The sequence below is a fragment of the Zalophus californianus genome, chromosome 7, assembly GCF_009762305.2.
Source record: "Zalophus californianus isolate mZalCal1 chromosome 7, mZalCal1.pri.v2, whole genome shotgun sequence".
Classification (NCBI taxonomy): domain Eukaryota; kingdom Metazoa; phylum Chordata; class Mammalia; order Carnivora; family Otariidae; genus Zalophus; species Zalophus californianus.
Genome location: NC_045601.1, coordinates 134,681,316 through 134,704,766, shown reverse-complemented (window position 1 = coordinate 134,704,766; position 23,451 = coordinate 134,681,316). Strand labels below are relative to the sequence as shown.

Here is a 23,451-nt window from a genome sequence, read left to right as displayed (position 1 = left end):
ACTTAACCCTGAACTTATTTTGATATGCAGCATAAAGTGAGCCCTCAGTTTTTTGCCATTTAGGTCATTACTTTTTTCTAGAGAACGGCACAGGATTATTCCCTAGGTCTGCTGTTGGCTGATTTTAGTTGGTCAGATTAGACCCTGCCTGCATGGTGCCTGGACTTGAGCAGCAGAATGTAGCTGGAACAGAACCAAACCCAGCCACCTTTCCCGGAGGCCCCGCGTTACCTCGTGTGGGCGGCTCCCTAGAGCGCCTTGCGCACATGCACAGACTGGCCGTCCTTCACGGCTCCCCTTCTCTCAGACTGCTCACCTCCCATCTCTCCTCCTCCTCCCTGATCCGTTTCTCCTGATTTCCCTGAGGGGATAGAAGCCGTCAGAAGGGGACTCGTGGGCGTTCCTCCCCTGACGCTCCCGGCCGCCTGCGTCTGCTTGCTGTCTGCCCCCCCCCCCCCCCATGCCTGGGGACTGTCCCTGCTTCCAGATCGACCCTCTCATCTTGTGCACTTCATCCTGTCTGCTCTCTCCTCCTTCAGGGCTTTGGCACTTTCCCCCTTTCTTCCTGCATCATTACTTTGTACCTCCTGCTGAATCAGTCCCGGGGATTATTCTCATTTCCCCATAGTTCCCTGTCTTTTTCTGTCTCCTTTGCCTCGCGTCCTTCCTGCTCACCCCTGCGAGATGGCGAAGTGCCCCTGAGCTCCGTCCTTGGACCTTTGCTCTTGCCTCCTGTGGTCCCAAGGCCTGAAATGCCATCTGATGCTAACAACTCCCCGAGTGAACAGCTTCTGTCCTGGCCTCCCCGCTGAAGTCTCGATGGGTTCCAGCAGCTCGCAGCTGGGGATCCCTAGGGCCGTGTTCGTGGGCATCTTAGCGGCAGCAGCTCGTCCTCCCGCCTCCCTCAGCCTCCCCCGTGTCAGGAAACCTAGGCCAGACGTGGCCAGAAAGTGCGGCTGGATTCCTCTCTGGCTGTCACACCTCACGCCCGGTTCCTCATCAGTCCAGTCAAGCTCTGCCTCTGCACTAGACCCCGCACCTGACCCCTCTTCCCGTCTCCGCCGCAGCCTCTGCTCTAGGCTGCACCCCCCTCCCGCCCCCACTTCCACTCCCACCCACCATCTGGAGAGTCACCTCCTTGCCCCAGACGCTGGCTTCCTGTCACACCGGCAGTACCACCTGAGCCCTTCTCGGGGTTCGCGAGGCCCTCCCCACACAGCCCCTGGCTCCCTCTCTGACCTCTGCTCCCATTCTCTTCCCGCTCCTCCCCTCCAGCCTCCTGGCCTCCTGCCTCCACGGTCTGAGCTTCTCTTCTGGCCCTTGCTGCCCTTCCGTCTGGCTCCTTCCTTCCCGCTGCCTCCTCAGGGGTCTCCTCCTCTTAAATTGTGCAGCCTTCTCTCTCTCCCTTTACCTGGCTTCATTTTATTTAGGATGTATTTTTATTAATTTTTTTTTTTTTTTTTTTTTGTCAAAGTGCAAACCTGACATAAGTTTATCTGGCTTTTCTCTGTTAGAGTGTCTGTAACAGTGATGGGCGCAGCACTGACCCCATGTTCACGGGCTGAGTGGAGAACTGTGACAGCATCTTACTTCCTTGCTTTCTGCCTGGGACGCCTTTCAGCTCTGTTTCCAGACATTGCAGAGCCCCTCACCTGACACTTCACATCCGCCCCTGTTGGGACAGCCTCGGGGGCTCCCTGATCCCCGCAGCCATGTCTCCCACATGTCAGTCACGTGAGCATCACTTCTGCAGCCTTTGTCCTGCCCATGCACAGTCTACTGTAGTTAACTGATTTTCTGTACATCATTTGAAAATTGTATTTTAAAAGTAGTTATTTTTATAAATGGAAAATGAGTGTGCCTTGACACGAGTACAGACTAATTGCAAAAGTAAACACGTAACTATTAACACAGTCCAAGCCCCAAATGACCTTGCCTACAGTATTTTGGAAAGCTGAGCCTCAGGATCACAGCTCTTTAACATGGTGGATAAAATTCTTCTCGAAAGCCGTGCTTGCCTCTCCGGCTTCGTCATGTGTCCCTCTGTATCTAGTACGCCACAGTCCAGAAACACTTCATCACCTGCTCTAGCCTTTGGTCAGGCTCTTCTCCTCAGATCCATCTCTTCCCCTGCATCCCTCATCTGGCTGTTACACCTTCAACCTCTAAGGGCTGCTCAGTTGCCACCTCCCTAGGAAGGCCTCCTTGAAAACAGGTTAGGTAGGTGCCCTTCCGTGGCACCCTTTCTGCTCCCATGGCACCCAGAGTTGCCCCCCATCTAATTTGTATTAAACCGTGGTTTTCTGCAGTGCGGTTTCCCACAGAAGTAGACTGTGAGCTCCCTAAGCACAAGGATCCTGCCACACCCATCTGCGTAGGCCTCACACGGGGCCAGCGTCTGCCCGTGCGTAAATGGCAGATGGTTGAACCTGGCCCTGGGGGGCTGAGCCGTGCATGCAGATGGGACAGAATGGTCGGGCTTTTGGTTCACAGGTACAGAAGTAAGACTGGCCTGTTTCAGAAGATTGTGAGACGTTTTGTCCAGTGGATGTGGGCCAGGAAAGGAGGCAGGGGGTGGAGAGGCCAGCTGCCGGAGAGAAGTACCCAGCAAGGTGGGCACACGGCCGGTCGGGTTCTGCCTGGGTCCGGTGCCACCACTGACTTGACTTCTGCAGATGATGTTTCCAGGTGGGGGGAGAGAGCGAAGTCTCAGCTCAGAGAAGGATGTCCAAGCGGGAGTATTACAATTAGCAGAAATGGGAGGCGTTAAATAGAGAAAGCGGTGGGGGAGAGCGGGCGCAGGAACTTCTGAGTGTCGGGAAAGGAAGAAATCGAGGAAACACTCGATGTATGTCTGCAGGGAGCCAGGGAGATGGCTGAGGACAGGGGAAGAATTTGGAGAGCGAGAGCGGAGGTGCGGTGAAGCAAGCCTCCTGTGTATGTGTTAGTTACGAGGCCCAAGTTGAAAAGGACTTGTTTTTTGCATTGGAGTTTTTGAGTGTAAGTTTCCCAAGTATCTGCTATGTACAGGACTTGAGGGCAAAAATGTTTTTTAAAAAAACTATTCCCCTAGGAAGCATGAAGCCTGCCTAATACAGGGCTTGCCTAAGAAAATGGGGTTGCCAGAAATGTTTTCCGTACTGAAGGTTTTACAGGTGTACCAGCTGCTGCGTTTGTCTTGAACCAGACAGTTTTTTGAGAAGTGTTTTTCTCCTTAATCTATAATAAAGTTCAAAAAGAAAACTTAAGTCACACTGAGAGCTATTTTGCCAACAGGCCGCACAGCCTTGGTGGTGACTTTTCTCTCTCTTTCCGGGGGCACTTTGTTAGCGGTGGTATTTTTGCTGCCCATTTTGCCGATTCCGTTCCTTGTGCCTGAGTGAGACTGAATACCAGAACGCCAGCTACAGCGTGAAATATTACCGTAACGCTAGAGCGCCGTGCGGCCTCCTGCCCGTATGAGTGATCGTGGAGCGCAGTGGTGAACACATAGGGCATGAGTGGGTTATTTTGTTTTTCCTTCCTTTTTCGTTTGCTTCATATGCAGCCTTTTCTCCTATTGCCTTCCGAGGAGAACGCATGTGTTTTGTTTTTCCAGAACTGTGGTAAGAAGGTTTATATTACCATGTACCTTTTTTTAAACTTAACACTGGAACAGCACAAAATGGTATTAAAAAAAAAAAAAGGGCTCCATGAAAACCAGAAGAAGATATGCCTTTAAATGGCAGATTTGGTTTGTGTAGAATAAACAGTGAAAACATTGCTGTTTTTGGGAATCAGACTATTGTGCTAGCTTAGCAATATGACATGCATTGTATTCAGAGAACATATAGCAGAAAATTGTGATTATGTTTATACAATAAATCTATTTTCAGTTCTCTGTTCAGAAAAATTAGTACATATCGTGCCATTGTGGAAAGCATCCAATTCAGATCAGAGCCCTCTCGCTCTTCTTTTAAGATTGTACTGAATAATATTAGGAAACTTGGTGACATTCCCATTTTGCTCGAGAGAAATATCCGAGGATCTCACCACTAACTAATAAATAGGTTTGTGTTTTGTCACGTCCAGGTAACTCCAAAGAAACTTCCTTTGAATGGTTAGTACTTCATTACTCTTCTCCTCCCCCACAAACATTTGTTTGAGCATCTGGGTGGTGCTCTGGGTGCTGCAGGGTGTTTATTTCCTCATGCATTGGAGAGTGACAGTAGATTCACTTCTAATAATTTTTGGTGAGAAACCATATACTCAGAGTGGACTGAAGTGAACATATACAAGACATCCCAAATTGTATGGGTGGTGTACTCTGAGTCTTCCCTCTGGGTCTCAGATCCTTGATAGCTCCCTCATGCTTATGCCTGGGCTCATCTTCAGTTACTTAACTTTCTCTAAGGGAGCCTTATTTTCTCCAGGTCCCGCCCCTCCCCGCCCCAGCCATGGCTGATATGCTCTTGGTCCATTTGGGAAATGCCTGTGTTTACTGCTGTTGCATCCACTCTGTGCAGTGCTAGGGGGGCAGAGATGACTATGGACGAGCCACTGGTGCCTGCAACTCCAGCAGCACACAGGGATACTCAGTCATTGTTGAGCAAGGGAGGAAGGGAAGAAGTCATCCATTTGTGCACCGTCTACATTTTCTCCTTCTAACGCTTTTTAAGATTTGTGACGTTGCTGAGAATATGCATGGGAGTCTTGTTTTGTGTATGTGCTCAGATTCTGGAGACGTGGGCGTCAGAAACAAGGTATCTTTGTACCTTTTTGAAATACTTAACCATCTGGATCTATTGTCTTTCTGCAATAGGTGCAGAGACTCTTCTTTATGTTTTAATATCATGCTAAGAATTTATATTAACTGCATGCAGCAGGAAAAAAATGCTAATAGGGTGATCTTTCTGTTTTTTCATTTTTAAGAATTTTCCAGAGTATGGGCATGCTTGGGTGGCTCAGTCGGTTAAGCATCTGCCTTTGGCTCAGGTCATGATCTCAGGGTCCTGGGATTGAGCCCTGCGTTGGGCTCTTAGCTCAACAGGGAGCCTGTTTCTCCCTCTCCCTCTGCTGGCTCATTCTCTCTCTCTCTCTCAAATAATAAATAAAATCTTAAAAAAAAAAAAAGAATTTTCCAGAGTTGACTCTTTATTATGGTTTATATAATAAGCTTATTAGAGTTGACTAGCCCCAGGAATTATATTGATTGGATAAATCATATTCCTGAGATTATTGAATGGCCTTTGGTTTAGTTTTGTTAATATATACCACGCATGAAAAGTTTCCTGTGTGATGATAAAGATGGAAAATGAGAGTGTCTACTTTTGTAAATTAATGTTGACCGTTTTAATTTTCCTAAATATGATATTAAAGACCAGACTACAAAATATAGCTGGGAAAAACAGGGTAGGTGGAAATAGTAACTTTGCTCCTATTTAGGGGACATACGAGGCTTAATCCTTAAACCATGCCTTTTGGGTTAAGCCAGGTCTATGTGTGCCTGTTTGGCAGGGTAGCAGGGGAGTGAGAGTATGGAATCTGGACCAGACTAGGCGCACTGAAACCTGTGCTTATCTACTCTCTGGGTGTGTTGTGTGACCTGGCTGAGCCTCAGTTTCCTTTCTTCATTGAAGCGAAGATGGTAATGGGACCAACATTCTTGAACTGCTATAAGGATTAACTGGGTTGGTATGTTAAGGGGTTTGCAACAATGCCTGGCATTTACCTAAAAGTGCCATACATAAGGGTTAGCTTCTGTCAATACAGAGACAAAGCAAACGGCTTAAGTGACTTGTTTTCCGTCACCTGTGTTCTCCATCTCGTGAGGCGTAAATATACTGGAGCAACAGAAAAATCAAGTCTAACCTTCCTGGGTCACAGAGCTGGGTTTCCTGTACATAGTAAATACGGATTGGCGGGTATCTGCTACAGTGGGTAGGAGGAGCCCGTCAGCACCTCAGCACCCAGGCTGGGTTTGAAGGGTCTGTATGTCCTTGGGCAAATGCCTTAGCCTCTGAGTGCATTTGCTTGTCTATAGAATGGGGATAATAGTAGTACCTACCTCACTGGGCTTTTGGGAGAACAAACAAAATAATGACAGTGCCAGCCATATAATAAATACAGAATAACTGGTCAGCCCTTTGTGATTATGAATTCACACTAACTGTAATTCTCGTTGTTGGTACCCCTAACTCTTCATTTTGTGATCAGCCATAGGCTGTCTCTTTCTTTAACGAAAACAGTGGTAAAGTTCTCTAAGGCAGTTGTTCGCGTGCAAATATTAATGGGCTGTTTTTATCACAAATATATCTTCAGGACTCAAACTTCGGGTTCAGAAAGAGTTTACTAACAAATGTTCAATAGTAAGATTAAAGTAGGATATTAAAATAATTATGGGGAAAATGTCTTAAAATTACAATATGAAAAATCTTAAAATATTTAGTTTAAGAATGAGGTACAGATATTGAGATTTACAGATTTATTCTTTCCTCACACATTTATCTTGTACTAGCTCAGTCTAAGCAGAGGATTTAAAGATGAATAAGACTGAGTATTTACCATCTTGAAGTTCACAGTGCAGTTGGGAGGCAGTCAGTGGTTATGGTACCAGGAGACCCCAAGCTTACAAAGGGGGGCACCCAGAGAGAGGGTGTCACTACACCTGTGGAATTTTGTGCACCTGTTTGTGTGACAGTACAGGTATCTTAAAAAAGATCCCACGTGGCTACTGAAGCCCCAGGAGCAGTGGTTGCAGTGAGACTAAACGAGGGGGAGGGAGAATCCCGCATGGATCTGAGATTTACGGTCTTCACGGTGAGGTTCAGTGTGACAGGTAGTGCACCTTTTCAGTCTTTTTAATTTAGATTGACAGTTCTTTGCATAAATATGAACTGTGATGAGCTGAAATCTTTTCTTTGATCAAGTAGGCAGTTAAAAGAATTATTATACTTCCCCTCCCTTTTTTGTTACAGAGATTTTCAAACATGTACAAAAATAGAGTGTAATGGAAGTCCATGTCCCCATCACCCAGTTTCAACAGCCAACATATGGCCGGTCTTGGCCCACCCCTTCTGCCTGCCCGTTCCCTCCTCACTCCATTTTTAAAGGCAAATTCCATGAAATATCGTGTCTTCTATAAATATCTCAGTGTATACCTCTAAAACAATAAGATTTTAAAATATACCCACAGTGCCATTATTATACCTAAAATAATATAATTCCTTAATACCATTATGATAGAAAGAGATTGTAATATTAGGTTTCTTAGCTTGGGTGACTCAGACGATAAGCTCTATGTTGTATTTCTGTAATACCTAGTTTACTAATTTCTATTTTACTAAATGTATGGTTTTGAATTGCTCTTTATTTTCATTTGGTACTGGTGGAAAACTTTGCCCTTCCTCTGTTCTAGGTTCTTTGGCTGATCTAATAATTGACATAAGACAGATTATAGGAGAAAAACAAATTTGATCTCTTACATATGGGAGCCCCATAAAAATACGAGACCCAAAGGCAGCCAGGCAGTTGAGGCTCAGGTGCCATCCTGAGCTAAGGAATGGGAAAGGGGCCTGGGGCTTCCAAGGGGAGGAGGATTCGCAGGAAGTTAAAAAGAACAGATGTTTAGTAACCAGAGGCAGGTGGCTCTTTCAGATAAAAAAAAATTACCTTTGGTGATAGCTCTTTGCTAGGCCAGGCCCCCCTCTCTAAATTCTCTTAGGTAAGGAACAGGTAAAAGTTTTTCCCACGTCCACTGGGTCTTGATTGTCTTTGGCTCAAAACAGTCCACATGCCAAAGTGACACATTTTTGGGGTGTCATAGTCTCCCCTCAATATTGTCTAGTACGCAGTTAGCAAACTGCCTTAGTTCACATTTCAATGTTATTATCTTACCAGAAACTTTTACCTTTGTAAAGTGGAACTCGACAAAAAGTCATGAGTACAGTTGGCTCACCAAAAGCGCTCCCCGAAAGAACAAAGCCGTAACTTCAGAAAGCGAAGTGTTGCGCTTCCCAGGATGGTGTCCAGAGGCATCCAGCGCTAGCCGCTGTGCCGTCCCCGGCCAGGCTGCGGTGCGGCCCCAACCAGTCCCGGCGGCCCCGAGCCCCTGCATACAGCAGGGTCCACCTTTCTACTGAGAAGGTGGGAAAGGCACCCAAATCGGCATGGGGTGTGGGCCCACGCCCGCTTCGAGGAGTCCGTGCCGCGGGCCTGAGGTTTTTCCGGCGGTTCTTCTCCGGGTGGGCCCCGTGTGCCCCCGATGGGACCGAGCCCGCCCACCTTACGGGGCAGAAGATGGCTGTGAAAGGGTCCTAGGCACAAGCGGAGAGTCAGAAACCTAAATAAAAAAAAAAAAAAAGTAAAGTGTTTACTCCACAAGCAGAGCTGGCAGGCCTCATGGGTCTTTGAGAAGAGAAAAGAATTTAACTTTTGATCTATCAGTGAATACCCTGGCTTAGAAGGTGGAGCTTCTGGGCCTTGCTCAGAAAGCCAGAAGTAAGCCGGTCTAAAACTAGGGCATGGTTCGGGTACCTAGCTCCTTGTCCTTACACACAAGCTGACAAAATAACAACGCATTTCCAGGTTCCTGTTCTGCATCCTCCTGTTGTTCTCTCGGGCACTGAGGCGAGGCTCAGGAGCAGAACTGTTTCTGCTGTTTCTCGAACAGCTCTTCAAAAGTAGGCCGTATACATCCCATAAAAATTCTGGTAGAATCCCATTTGTTGTTTCAGGCTGCTTTCGTGTGTTCCACTGTGACGTACAGCCAAACACGTTTGTCTTTGCAAAACAGGTCGTGACAACATCTCTTGTCCCCCTTAACTTCGTAAAGCCTCGGGTGCCACAAACAAGTTGAATTGATTTTTTAATTCATTTTATTTGAGTTTGTTTCTGCTAACTATATGATTTTATTCTGACCTCAGTGTTACATGGAGTCTTCCTGGGCGAGTACAGGATGGAAACAAAACAGTGTAATCAGCCAGGCTTCTCAGACCAGGACAGACTTAACGAAGTTTGCAGGAGGGGAAAAGCAGCCCCAGATGTGAGTTCATACTTACAGTGGTGGAGGAATTGGGTGGCTGTTGTCACCAGTTCAGAAAGTTTTGCAGGATTATGTTAAACATGTGCATGTCCGCAGCACTGCAGCCTTCTGGTCTGTGGGCTTCTGGTCAGGACTCAGAACCGCTGAGGGGCTCGTGCATAATGTCGGTAGGACACGGAGGCATTTAAGGGGAACGAGCATTTTGGCTAATAGCATATACAGTATGTCAGATAAAAACCTGAAACCGCCCGAAGAGAGCATCCTGCACATCACAATATCTTTTTTGAGTAGAACCCGTTTTTGCAGACCAGTGATTTAAATCCTAGATTGTTCATTAGGTCTTTATTTGAAAATATGAAGTCTGTTTTCATGGGAGAGTCTTCTGGCAGGCTGTGAGTGTGTGTGGGGGGGGAGGGAGGTACTTTGTTTCCTTTTAGCTCCTTCTGTATCAATTTCAGGTTTTTAGTTTTTTCCAAAAAATTATGGTTCGTAAATAAGGAATTGATTCAGTTGGTCTCTCGGCCTGAGTAGATCACAATGCTAAAACATGTGGTTTGATGAAACCGTGGGCTGAGTATAGCCATGTGGGTCTTATTTTCAGATTTTTTAATTAAGGGTTTAATTATTTGGATTTGGGTTATATATGTTGTAAGTGTATTTGAAGGAAAGTAAAAGCAGAGTCTTTGGAGATGATGTAGGTGATTTGGCTTTCTGTTTCCAACTGACTGTTTATTTAAAGCCTCAGCGTGAAACCAGGCCATTTGCATACTGGTATCTGTAACGGTTGCCCAGAGACAACCCAAGGTTTTTAAAAATGAATTTCTGCCATAATCAGTGTTTGTTGACTCAACAAAGATTTGTGTTTGTCTTTGTTAAGCGTTAGGAATTCAGAGTTGAAAAGATTCTTACCTTCAAGGGGCTGACATTTGGCAGGAAGAGATAGAAAAATATAATGAGGTAGTCGCTTTATTGAGAGCACAGCTGGGCATATTTGGAACAGGAGGGAGTCTCCACGTCATCGTGGGGTGGTTGGGAAAGGAGCTTAGAAGACTGGGTGAGCAGTCATTTTATTTTGTAAACCTTAACAGAAAGGAGTACGGTTCGTTGTTGATTGCCCACTGTGTGCCAGGCACTCTACCAATGAGTTAGGTATACCTATTAAAGAACAAAAATTCAACTGAGTAAGTTTGAAGATCTAATTGGTGTTGTTAAGCAGTTCGGGAATTGGGCTCAAGAATTGGGCAGTGTCCCATCTAGCAAGTAGGGGAGGAGCTCTGAAGAGTTGTACAAATTGGAAGGTTTTTACAAGAGGGCACAGAAGTTATTAGCAAAAGAAAAGAAAGGATTGTTCCAGGCAGGGTCACTGCACTCTCCTTCAGGGAGAAGGGCAGGATCTTACGCAGATGACCTCATCTTTCTTTGGTGGATAGAAAGGGCTCACTTACAGATGACTTCATTGGTGCTGACCAGAAAATGCTTTAGTGACCAGCTGAGGCCACATTTCTGGGGGAGGTTGAAACCGCAATTAGATTGGGTATGAAGCCCCTGTTTGGGAACTCAGTCTAAGTGACACCATTTTGGGCCTGTGGTTTTCCTTTTTTTTCCCCTAACAAATGGAAGGCAACAAAAGATTTTAAGTAGTGTATGGGAGGGGGTAACATCTGATTTATTAACCTGAACAAATCACTCTAGTTGGGTATGTGGGAAAAGGACTGTTGGTTTCTCATTATTTATGTGGAAAATAGATGGGGGAAGGTTAGATAGAAGGTACTATGGGAATGGGACTTCAGATGGAGGCAGCCGTGATGGAGTGAGGTAAACATGGACTCGGGAGATATTCTGGAAGCAAAATTGTTGGAGTTGGGAGTGATCAGACATTAGAGTGCTGAGCTTGTCATCCTCACAGAAATGTGGAGACTCATCTGTGTCCTTAGGAACTGGCAACAAACATGTAAACCGTCAAGGACCTTGAGAAGAGCATCTTCAGTGGAATGAAGGGGATGGAAGCCATGTCCTACCTACCTCGTTGTTAGTCCTCACAGCAACCATGGTAGCCTTGTCCCTCTTGTATTGAATTTGAGAGATTTTAAGTAACTTCTCAAAGTTACCCAGCAAGGAGGTGGTGAAGCAGTGTTTGAACATTATCTTCTAGACTCCTGAGCCTGCGTTCTCTGTACCGTGGTGAGGCTGCCTCTTAGAAAAGTAGCGAAGTGCTGGAGAGGGCTCTGCGGGTCCCCTCTGAGTGCCCGGGGCGCCGGCTGGACAGTTAAGTACTGTGGGGAGCCACATGTTCACGTGAGGTCTTGTTTGGTTTTTTGTTTTTTTTTTTTTTAACAGCTATGGTGAGGGGTCATACCATAAAATTTGCCCATTTTAAGTGTATATTTCGATTTTTAGTAAATTTACAGAGTTGTGCAGTCATCACTGATGGAAGGGAATGTGGGCTCTGGAGCCGACGGCCAAGAAAGAATTCTTGACATGACTTCAGCGCAAAAAAGGCGGTTTTATTAAAGCCCAGCGACAGGACCCCTGGGCAGAAAGAGCTGCACGGGATTGTGAGAGGTGGCTGATGGTACACTTTGGAGTTGTGGGGAGGTAAAGACAAAGGGAAGTTTCCAAAAGGGCTTTCATACGTTAAAGAAGACTGACAGGATCCTGGATGTCTAGCTGTTGACAAGCTAAGGTTGTTTTTCCCTCTAGCAAAGCATTAACCTTAAGACAGTTGGAAGTTTCCAGAAGAATGTCGTACTCTGCCCGCCTCAAGTATTTGTCATTGGGCTGCAGGTTATAAGGACATTTAATTTTATCTACATTTCCTTCCTTCTACCTGTGTTTCTCCACATCAGTCACCACATCCAATTTTAGGACATTTCCATCAGCCCCAAAAGATCCCTTTCTGCCATGCGCGGTCAATACCAGCTCTCAGCCCCAGATAACCATGAGCCAGCTTTCTGTCTCTTTATGGACATTCCATAAAATGAATGATAAAAGTAAGCATAGCCTTTTGTATTGAGATTCTTTCACTCAGCAGAATGTCTTTGCGTTTCACTCGTGTGGTAGCCCGTATAGGTGCTTGGTTCCTTTCATTGCTGAACGGTTTTCCATTACAGGAATATACCGCCTTTGGCTTGTCCATTCCCCAGTTGAAGGACATCTGGATTGTTTTCAGTTCGGGGCTGTTCTGAATAATAGCGCTGTAAACATTCATGTGCAAGTGTTGGTGTGGATATAGGTTTTCATTTCTCTCGGGAAGAATGAGTCCTCAGAGTGGAATTGCCGAGTGGTATGATAAGTTTCCGTTTCACTTTTTAAAGAAACTGTCGAGCTGTTTTCCATAGTGGTTTTCTCATTTTACACTCCGCCAGCCCCCCAGTGTTCCCTCATCCTTGGCAGCACTTCTGACTGGCCATCTTTTTGAACAGAGCCATTGTGGTGGGGGGGTGCAGTGGTCTCTCCTGTGATCTCGATTTGGACCTCTCCACTGACTGATGATGTTGAGCATCTTTTTGTGTGTTTATGAGCCGTTCCTGTATTTTCTTTGATTAAATGACTGTTGAAATGTCTTGCTCATTTCTTAATTGGGCTGTCTTATTGAGTTAAAAGAGTTCTTTATGTATTTTGGATACAGGTTCTTTATCGGATAGACGATTTGCCAGTATGTTCTTTCAGTTTTTAGTGTTTCATTTTCTTAATTGTCTGTTTTGAAACACAAAAGTTTTTAATTTTGATGAAGTCCATTTGAACAAAAAAATGTTAGTGAATTCTCCTTTTGCTGCCGTGTCCAAGCACCTTTTGCCTAACCCGAGGCCGCGAGACTTTTCTCCTAGACGTTCCCTAGGAGGTTTTGTAATAGGTTTGGTGTCACTTAATCACGGAGGTCAGAGACTTCTGTGAGGAAGTGGTACTTAAGCTGAGATCTGAAAGCCGAGTAGGCGGCAGGAGGGGCGGGAAGAGATTCCCATTGGAGGGAAGAGCTCAAGGCTGGTGGGGGGTCAAGTTCAGTGAGGTAGAAGGCCCTGAAGCACTGCCCTGAGCACTGGGTGCAGTGAGCGCCCGTGGTTCCTGACTGGAGAGCTGATAGGATTATGTAGGCCCCAGGATGCAGTCCTCCTGTTGCAGAAAACTGACCTCCCTGCTTCAGAGCCAGAATAGAACAAGCTCGAAGACAGAGTCTGGGATGAAGAGGAACACTAGCTTTATTGCTTTGCCAGGCAGAGGAGGCTGCTGCAGTTTACGGCCTTCGGAAACTGCGGGCCCTCCCGAAGGAAGGTATTTCTGGGGAAATACAGGATCTGGCCGGGTTTGACAGGAATTGTGTTCGTCCTACCAGCCTCCTTTGTCGGGTCTGTTGGGTGGCACCAGGTTCCTGAAACAAAAGGCTAAGAAAGGGGGGAAGGAGCCTTGTGGAAGAGAGGGAAAAGGTTGCTTGAAAATGGAATTTTGCTGAAGCATTAGTGCAGCCATTTTGATTTTTGTTCAGCTTTGGGCTTTTAAGCAGTTTCACTCCCAGGAGCTGCTGGGTCAGAGAGGGAGTGACATGATCGGATCTGGCTGCTGTGCAGAAATGGATTGGGAAGGCGGCCAGTGTGGATTTGGATTGACCAGCCATGGGGCTGGTGTTGCTGGGCCCCGTGGCATTTGAAACGAGACCGCTTGGGCCCCGTGGCTTTTGAAACGAGAGAGCACCCCCTGGTGTTTGAGAGCCTGCCTTGAATTCTGCATGGGTCCCTCATGCTTCCCAGGCAGGAGGTTATAATAAGGGGGAGTGAGCCAGAGCCTGTGGCTGCACCCCCTTCCCTAGCACACACCTACTTTGGGTTGTGCTTATTGGGTTTTCTTTTCCCAGGAGATAAGAGTTTGCTCCCAGCAATTTCATTTAAACACCTTCACTGCTTTCCTTCTTCCTAAGACTTTGGGGAAAATGGAAAGCAAGTTACTTCTTCATGCATCCGTTCATTTAAAAAAAAAAAACATACCCTATGCTAGACACTCTGCTACCCACGTAGAACGGCAAGTCTCTTTGTTGTGGGAAGGAACATCTTTGAGTAAGCGTGGCTCATAATCTGGGGTCCTGATAGCATAGGATTGACCCACCTGTTCTGTTAATTCAGGAAGTTATGGGGGTAATGTAACCAAGTTTGATGAATGAAGAGAACAATGAAAGCAACACAAACTGTGAGCTTGTAATCCACTAATTCAACAAAAGATGATTGCGAGACATTTTCAAGGACTGCAGTGTCCAGTTTAAACGCTGAGCTTTTAGGTTTGAAACACAAAATGTGGAAGAATCTTTTCTGTGATTTTCTCTTGAGTGTCCTCTGATTGACTCAGTGAATTAATAGAGGCAAATTACTATTTCTCAAAGGGATTACAAAGGGATTACAGTAAATCTAATTCATTTTATCTTTCAAAATACATCAGAGAGCACTGGGATTTCTAGGCCAAGGGTGAGAAGTGTCTTACTCAGAAAACTAAAATGTATTATTTTTACTAAGTGCTTTCCATTCTGTCTGTGAAACGGATACCAGAGAACATATTGCCCTTTTTATAGTTTTCTGAAGTATACAGAGAGAAAGGTTTCTCTTGATTGAAGTTACAGAGAAAAATAGGTAATAAAATGCCTGCTGTAAAAAAAGGAAAATAGACCATGATGTTGAAATCCCTTTGCTGGGTCATTTTACTTTGCAATGTCTAAAATGGTAAAGGCAGGTAAATTTTGAGTGTCAGGAGATTCTAATAAATTGGAAAATATTTCATCTCTTGTGGCATACCCATGATCATAAATGGAAGAAATTAGGTTTAGGACAGGAAGTGAGGGGAATGAAAAAGACATAAGAAATTAACTATCAGATCTGTGGGCCTTTTTCTAAGGAATCCACATGGGTTTTTATAAGTAAATTTAAGAAATGGCAAAGCTGTCTGAGCCAAAAAAGGAAAGCTCATCTCTTGTCAGGAGGCTTGTCATTAATTGCCTCACGAACGAAGAGTAAACAGAGTTGTTCGCATGCAGACAGGGGAAGGTGGATTAAGGACATTGGAAATCCTGAAACTCTTTACCCCAAATGCTGATCAGATCACTTCTCTCTGCAATACTGTGCGCATTCAGCTCCCCTGAGGTTAAAACAGTGTATGTTGTATCATCCTCGCCTGATACGTAGTTTGTGTTTTTAAGTGCTTTAAAATCTTGTCTCTATCCAGGACCTTAGTTGATACACTAACATACTTAAAGGACGTGCAAATATATAAGGGTGGTGTTCCCAATGTGTTAGTCTCCTAGGGTAAACTCAACTTGCTTTACTAGGTTTTTAGGCAGACTTTCATAAAATGACAAGACTTAGGGACCTTTTTTTTGTTTGTGTGTTTTTTCTCTCCTGCTTTTGAGTATATACAAAGGAGACAGTGATGAAATGAAAATAATTGTGTTTTGGCTTACACTAAACCTTTCTCTCGAGTGGGTGTTTCCTGACAGCCGGGCCGTCTTTCTCCTGTCTCGTAATGAGTCGTCTGTTCACTCATTTCACAATCACTGTTGAGTTCCTGCTTTGTGCCTAGAACAGTGGAAGACCATGGAATACCCTACGAAAACAACTTATTCCATTCCTATGGATTGGGTGATGTGGGAAACAGAAGCAGAAGAAAAATTATTAAATTTCCTTACTACTTACAACCCACTGACAAGTCCTTGAAACAGGCAGAGTGACCTTCCTCTGGGAACTCAGCGGCCTCGATGTTGACACTTTGCTAAGGGCAAGAGGCAGTCTTAACCCGCCCCTCCCCAGGATCCTGTGAGTCCACTTTAAACATAACAGAAATTCCTTTGGAAGCTCCCTTTATCTCTACCCCCCTCCAAGATACATGTTAGCAGTCATCCCCCAAGCAGATGACCCACTGATACACATCTGAAGAGTCTCATGACTGAGTTTTTACTAACTAGTAATAAATGACCTTTTCCTAACAACAGCTAGCCCCCCCTCAGGATCCTGGAAACCTTGCTTCCAAAATACCTGGGAGGTTTGTTCTGTCCCCAACCCCCTCCCAACTTGAAGGTCTAAAATCGCCACGCCTCACAACCCCAGTGCAGCTCTTCCTGCCCACGTGCCTTAAGAAAACCACCTTTTTGCACCAAAGATGTCTCAGGAATTGTTTCTTGGCCATCAGCTCCAGACCTCACCAACATTCCAAAACTACATCATTGGATTGGTGTGGGCAGGCCTGCAGTCTAGGGAGTATGGACATTTTCTGGAGCATTCGTGAAAAGGACATTGTCACATCACAGTTTTGTTTTTGTTTTTTTTTTAATACATCACAGTTTTCAAAACAATCTTATTTTAGGATTGTTAGCTCAGTTTATGTCATACTCTTCTTACAACAAAATAATCTTGTATATGAATTGCTGTCATTTTAGTTGAGTACATACAAGGGAGTTCCCATAATCTCTTGCGTGTGTTGAACTTTTCACTGAATGGATAAATATCCTACAGGTTAAGTGCTGTTCTGAATAAACTCTCCGTACTCCTTCCGTCTCTCTGTGTACTTTTAGTTGTTGTCACCCTAAAGGAAAGGTTTACTGCTTCATTTTGTAAATAGGAATTTTGGGAGGTGATTCAGAGGCTGTGTTTTGTTGATCATTTGGAGGTGATTTATTATCTTTTAGAATGCTATTTTTAAGGCTTCCCAGATTTCTCAGCCAACCCTCCCCTAGTCCCTGGGTAATGGCATTTTTGTGTCACAGTGACTCTTGTTAAGCTCAGGTGTTTCTGAATATGCACTGATCACATGGACCAGTTTGACGTCCTTGTCCATTGCCAGCCCCCGAGGGCTCAGTATAGCCCCTCCCTCCTCCCACATTTAGCCTGGAAGATTATGCATGTTTGCTTGCAGCCCCTGGAACGGCTCACCAGTGTTTCCTGGCGGCCATGCTTTGTCCCCGAGCTGCCGTGGCTGTCCTCTTCTGCATCTGTGGCATGCTGTGCCCACCTCGGGCAGCTTGGCGGTCAGGCCACCAGGTGAAAGCCTGCTCCCGAGATCAGCTTGTGCAGCTGGTGTTCCCGGCCCCTGGACATTTGGCGTTTTTGTGATTGTGACCGTTCGTTCATCTGACTTTTGCTGATACGTCATAGGTACTAGAACTGCCAAGCTGAAAGTGTAACCGAGGAAAAACTTTCTTCTCTGCCTCTCAGCTTTAGTGCTTAGGGCCCTGGAAAATAAACTGACCAAAGACCGTTTAACAGGAGAAGAGGCATACAAATTTTACTTGATGTTAATATTTTAAATTTTACATGCACACAGAGGCCCTCCTAGAAAAGAAGTGAAGACCATGGGCGCAGTCAGACCTGCGGGCTTTATACCGTTTTAACAGAGGGCGATAAATAGTAAAGACCCAGATAGGGAGAGTTTGGGCACCTAGGGGTGGCAAATTACAGGAAGGTCCAAAGATGGGGGGACCTAATGGAAGGCAAAGGTTACTTAGTAAGATTTGCCACCCAGACGCAGGTTGGTGCCTTCTCTGATGACCAGTCATCCCCAGGGGTTAAGACGACTCTTCCTCCTCCTGGTTATGGGAGACGGAAACACTTTACAAAGGAGAACTTCTACTCTGCTTTTAGACAGAGAGGGAAAGGTTAAAGAGCTTTCCCTTTACATCTGCTGTTTCTCGGTTGCCTTCAGCTCAAAGTACTCTCGATGCCCAAGTGGCATATCTCAGGGTGGTGCATCCTGATCCCCTTTAAAAGACATAGTGTCTGCCCTCAAGGAACTTAGCGTCTGGCCGAGTGACGCGTGTGGCACAAGTGAAGATGTATCCGTTACTGTGGGAGAGCGGAAGGAAGAGAGCCTTTTCCTTGCTGTGTCTCTCGGGGGTGGAGGCAGAGCCCCGGAGGGTGAGATGGGGTGTGCTGCGTCTGAGCAAAGGGCAAAGCGTGTCACAAAGCAGGGCCACGAGACGAGCGTGATTTGGTAGGAGTACCACTGGATGCTGGTCAGGATACCTCCTGTGAGTGATGCTTTCGTTTCTGAGCTGTTCTCACAGAAGTCTTCACTGCCCACAGTGTAGTTGAAGAGCCGAGAGAAAACAGGAAGATGGAGGCTAAAATAATCTCTGAACCCCATTTCCTGTCAGGAGTAATGCATCCCTGACACCTCGTATTTGTCTCTCGCTTTTTCCGGTTCCTCTTTCTACAAGGCGTTAATGCCTTCGTGGCCAGAAGTCCCTACGGAGGCCCGCATGGTGGCTGCCCTCTCCCCCTCCTGCTGCTCCTTTCTTCAGACTCCTCTGTCTTCCTGCCGTGTCTCCCCCCTCCATGCAACAGTTAATCTGAGGAGTGCTAGGGAGGAGGCAAGCACAAGAATACCTCATTCATGTTCACGTTTGAATGTCAGAATCTTCTCCAAGCTCCCAAACACCATATTCTCGTTACTTAGAAGAGGCATGTGAAAACATACAAATCTCGAATTGGGGAAATCTCAGGAAGGAGCACTAAGGGAAGTGAGAAAATTCAGACTGCTCAACAGGCTGCCCCCACATGTTGACAGCTCCCCTGCCAGCCCCTTCTTCATGCAGCTTCTTCCTCTGCTTCCAGACTCATGGATCTACTCAGGGGCCATCTCCTGCCAGCCCCACCGGCTGCACCACCAACCAGCCTTGCTGGGAAGCACACAACCCATCTCTCATCCCTGTCTTACTAGCTGGCAGTGAGGGCTTATGGCTGCCATTTATAGTACTAGTTTATTCCTAAGTCACTCGCTCATAAGTTTCCAACAGTTTGCAATCGAAAGTGATAAATCCCCATTTCTAAAATATTTTCTGGAAATAATTACATTTCCAACAGATATGATCAGCTTTCAGGCATTCTAAGATTTGACTGTTGCCGAACCTTTTAGAAGCAGGATATTTCCAGCTTGTGGCTTGAGGACATTTATAATGAGAGGCCTTTGCATCCAGAAGCACATTGAATTTTGTGTCCTGTGTGATAAATAAATATTTTGTATTGCAAATATATACAGTATTCTGTTTCCAGTGTGTGTAAATGTTGTGGGAAATATGATTCAGTCATTTTAAAAGTGCTATTCCTGAGGAGTGCCTGGGTGGCTCAGTCGGTTAAGTGTCTGGCTCTTGATTTTGGCTCAGGTCATGATCTCAGGGTCGTGAGACTGAGGCCTGCATCAGACTCCGTGCTCAGCTGGGAGCCTGCTTCAGATTCTCTCGCTCCCTCTGCCCCTCCTCCCACTCCTGCACACACGTGCGTGCTCTCTCTTAAAAAAGTGCTACTGAATTCATAACAGATTTTTGTTGTTATGTATTTTCTCAGTAGATTTGTCAGTAAACGTAAACCTGCCCTTAAACTTGAAAAGGTTTGAAACCATTGTTCTAGAGTGTAATTTTTCAAATACTTAATTTGAAATTAGGCAGTATAAGTAAAACATCTCTAAAGGTGATTATTTCAAACATCACTGAGTATTCTTCCATGACATTTGAAGTCTAAAACAGGGCAGAATCGAGGTGGTGGAGTAGAAAGCTCCTCAGCTCACCACCTGCCTCGGACACACCAGAATAACGACATACAGAACAACTAGGGCTGAGCAAAACCTGAAGACTAGCAGAACAGATTCTACACAACTAAGGATGTAAAGCAAAAGCCGCATGGAGACAGGTAGGAGGGACAGAGACACAGCCTAGTCAAGACCCACACCTTGAGCCCAGGGGCCCACAAGCAGGAGGGGTGTCACAACTGCAGAGGACCTCCCTGAGGAATGGGGGGCCCGCACCCCGCACTGGGCTCCCTGGCCCCGTGGACCTACCCACACAGCTGGGAAGACAAGCCCACACAACGTCTGGCTTTGAAAACCAGCGAGCTTAACTCTGGGAGAGACGGACACCTATGGGACACTGAGACTGCCCTCCTGGAGCCAGCACTTTGAAATCTGCCTTGGGTTACACATGCAGGAGAGTCACTGACTAGTTGTAGGGCATGCGCAAGAGGCAGGGGTCTTTGAAACTTTCTCCGGGGAGGGAGGTGCCTGCCGGCTGCTTGTGGGCATCCTTTCCGACGCCCTCCATCTCCTGTGCTAGCACTACTTGCCCTGCCCTGGGCTCCCCCGTGGACTTGCCCTTCAAGCTGCCCACCCTGGCCACTGCCCCACCACACCCGGCGAGTGGCTTCAGCCACCACCAGTGCCCCCTCCCACATGGCCCCCACCCCAGGGGGCCAGCCCACACACACTAGAATGCTTGCAGCAGTTGCAGCCAACCTTGCAGAGCTGCACCAAGGGCCAGCTCCACGCACCTGCACACCCAGGCCTTGCAGACAGTGGTGCTGGGGGACAGCATGCACACCAGGGAATCTGCACCAGCTGTGGCCCGGCCACAACAGGTGGGCACATGCAGCCCACACAGAGGACATGCCTGGAGCATGCAGGGGTGCAGGTGACTGAGGGAGGTATGTACTGCTGGGCTTCACAGGACACCTTTTACATAAAGCCATCCTTCTAGACTGAGATATGTAACCGACATACCCAATATGTGGAAACAAGCACAGAGAGGCAAAAGGAGGAAGACAGGAATATGTTCCAAATGAAAGAACACGGCCAAACCTCAGAAAAAGAGGTAAATGAAACAGAGATCAACAACCTACCAGGTAAAGAGTTCAAAGTAATGGTCATAAAGATGCCCATCAAACTCCAGAGAAGAATGGATGAACACAGTGCAAACTTCAACAAAGAGGTAAAGACTTTAAAAAGTACCATTCAGAGCTAAAGAATACAATAACTGAAATGAAAAATACTCTGGGGGAATCCACAGCAGAGCAGATGACACAGAAGAACAGGTCAGTGATCTGGAAGACAGGGTAGTGGAAATCAAACAATTGGAACAGCAAAAAGTAAGAAGAATCAGAAAGATGAGGATGGTTTGAGAGACCTCTGGGACAACATCAAGTATAGTAACATTTACATTATAAAGGTCTCAGAAGGAGAAGAGAGAGAGAGAGGGACAGAAAACCTATATGAAGAAGTAATGGCTGAAACCTTTCCTCTCCTGGTGAAGGAAACAGACACTCAAGTCCAAGATGTATAGAGTCCCAAATAAGATGAACCCAAAGAGACTCATAGGAAGACATAATCAGAATGTCAAAAGCAAAAGGTGAAGAGAGAATCTTAAAAGCAACAGGAGAGGGGCACCTGGGTGGCTCATTGGTTAAGCCTTCAGGTCAGGTCTTGATCTCAGGGTTGTGAATTCAAGCCCCACGCTGGGCATGGAGCCTACTTTAAAAAAAAAAAAAAAAAAGAAAGAAAAACAATTGGTTGGTTGCATACAAGGGAATTCCCCCACACACACCCTGAAGATGATCAGCTGGTTTCCAGCAGAAACTTTGCAGGCCTGAAGGGAATGGAATAATATAGTCAAAGTGCTGAAAGAAAGCATTTAGAACCAAGATATTCTACATGGCAAGGTTACCACTCACTATTGAAGGAGAGATACGGGGTTTCCCAGACAAGCAAGACCTAAAGGAGTTCATCACGGCTAAACTGGCCTTGCAAGAAAATTAAAGGGACGTCTTTATTTTTAAGTTTTTATTTAAATTCCACTTAGTTAACATCCAGTGTAATATTAGTTTCAGGTGTACAATTCAGTGATTCAGCACTTCCTACATCACCCAGTGCTCATCACAAGTGCTCTCCTGAATCCCCATCACCTTTTTAGCACATCCCCCCCACCCACCTCCCTTCTGGTAACCATCAGTCTGGTTTAGTTCAGAGTCTGTTTCTTGGTTTGCCTCTCTCTCTTTTTTCCCTTTGCTCTTTGTTTCTTTTTTTCCCCTAAAGATTCTATTTCTTTATTTGACAGAGAGCGAGTGAGTGCACAAGCAAGGGGAGCTGCAGGCAGGGAGAGAGGGAGAAACAGGTCCTCTGTTGAGCAGGGAGCCTGACATGGGACTTGATCCCAGCACCCTGGGATCACAACCTGAGCCGAAGGCAGACACTTAACTGACTGAGCTACCCAGGCACCCCTGCTCTTTGTTTCTTAAATTCCACATATGAATGAAATCATATGATCTTTGTCTTTTTCTAACTGACTTATTTTGCTTAGCATAATGCTCTCTAGCTCCATCCATGTTGTTGCAAATGGCAAGAGTTCATTCTTTTTTATGACTAATAGTCCTGTGTGTGTGTGTGTGTATACCATATCTTCCTTATCCATTCATCAGTTTAGGACACGGGCTGTTTCCATAATGTGGTTATTTTGGATAATGTAGCTATAAACATCGGGATGCATGTATCCTTTTGAATTAGTATTTTTGTATTATTTGGGTAAATACCTAGTAGTGCAGTCACTGGATCATAGAATAGTTTTATTTTTAACTTTTTGCAGAACCTCTATACTGTTTTCCAGAGTGGGTGCAAAATGGGCCTTTTTAAATAGAAGAGAAATGGCCATCATTAGAAATAATATTATGAAAGAAAAATTCTCACTGGTTACAGTAAACATATAGTAAAGGTAATATATTGATCAACCACCTACATAACTAATATGAATGTTAAAAGACGAAGTAATAAAATCATCTAGATCTACAACTATTAGCCCAGGGATTCACAAAGTAAGATGTAAAATATACCCAAAGTTAAAAACATCAGCTGGGGGAGGGGGTAAGGAAGGTAGTCATTTTAGACTATGCCAAAACTTAAGCAACCACCAATTTAAAATAGACTGCTGTGTACATAGGATGTTATATAGGAACCTCATGAACCACAAACCAAATATCTATAACAGATACACAAAAAATGGAAAGGAGTACAAACATAACACTAAGGAAAATCACCAGATCACAAGGGAAGAGAGCAAGAGAGGAAGTACAAAGACAACCAGAACACAATCAACAAAATGGTTGTAAGTACATATCTATTAATAATTACTTTATATGTAAATGGATTAAATGCTACAAAGACACACTCTACTCCATCAAAAAAATCTTTAGAACTAATAAAAGAATTCAGTAAAGTTGTAGTATACAAAATTAATATACTTAAATCTGTTGCATTTCTATACATGAGAAAGAGGAATTAAGAAAACAATCCCATTTACAATGGCATCAAAAAGAATAAGATGCCTAGGAATAAATTTAACCAAGGAGGTGAAAACCGTGTACTCTGAAAACTGTAAGACATTAATGAAAGAAATCGAAGATGACATGAATAAATGGAGAGGTGTACCATATTCATGGATTGGAAGAATTAATATTGTTAAAATGTTCATACTACCCAAAGCTGGCTAAAGATTCCGTGTGATCCTTACGAAATGCCACCAGAAGTATAACAAATAATCCTAAGATTTATGTGGAACCACAAAAGATGCCCAACAGACAAAGCGTTACTTAAGAAAGATCTAGCCACAAACGGGGTGCAGCCCACATTTCTGCCAGCCAAATTAGTGACAG

At 45.2% G+C, this 23,451-nt stretch overlaps 1 protein-coding gene and 1 long non-coding RNA gene across 2 annotated transcripts in view; both read left to right on the top strand.

Moving 5' to 3' along the window:
* The window catches only part of DTNBP1 (dystrobrevin binding protein 1), a 121,700-nt gene that overhangs the window by 75,645 nt on the left and 22,604 nt on the right, over positions 1–23,451 (top strand). The window lies entirely within an intron of this gene.
* On the top strand, positions 9,948–11,292 carry LOC113927774. The gene is made up of 3 exons (XR_003521732.1): positions 9,948–10,076; positions 10,957–11,072; positions 11,175–11,292. It is a non-coding gene; the product is annotated as an uncharacterized LOC113927774 (long non-coding RNA).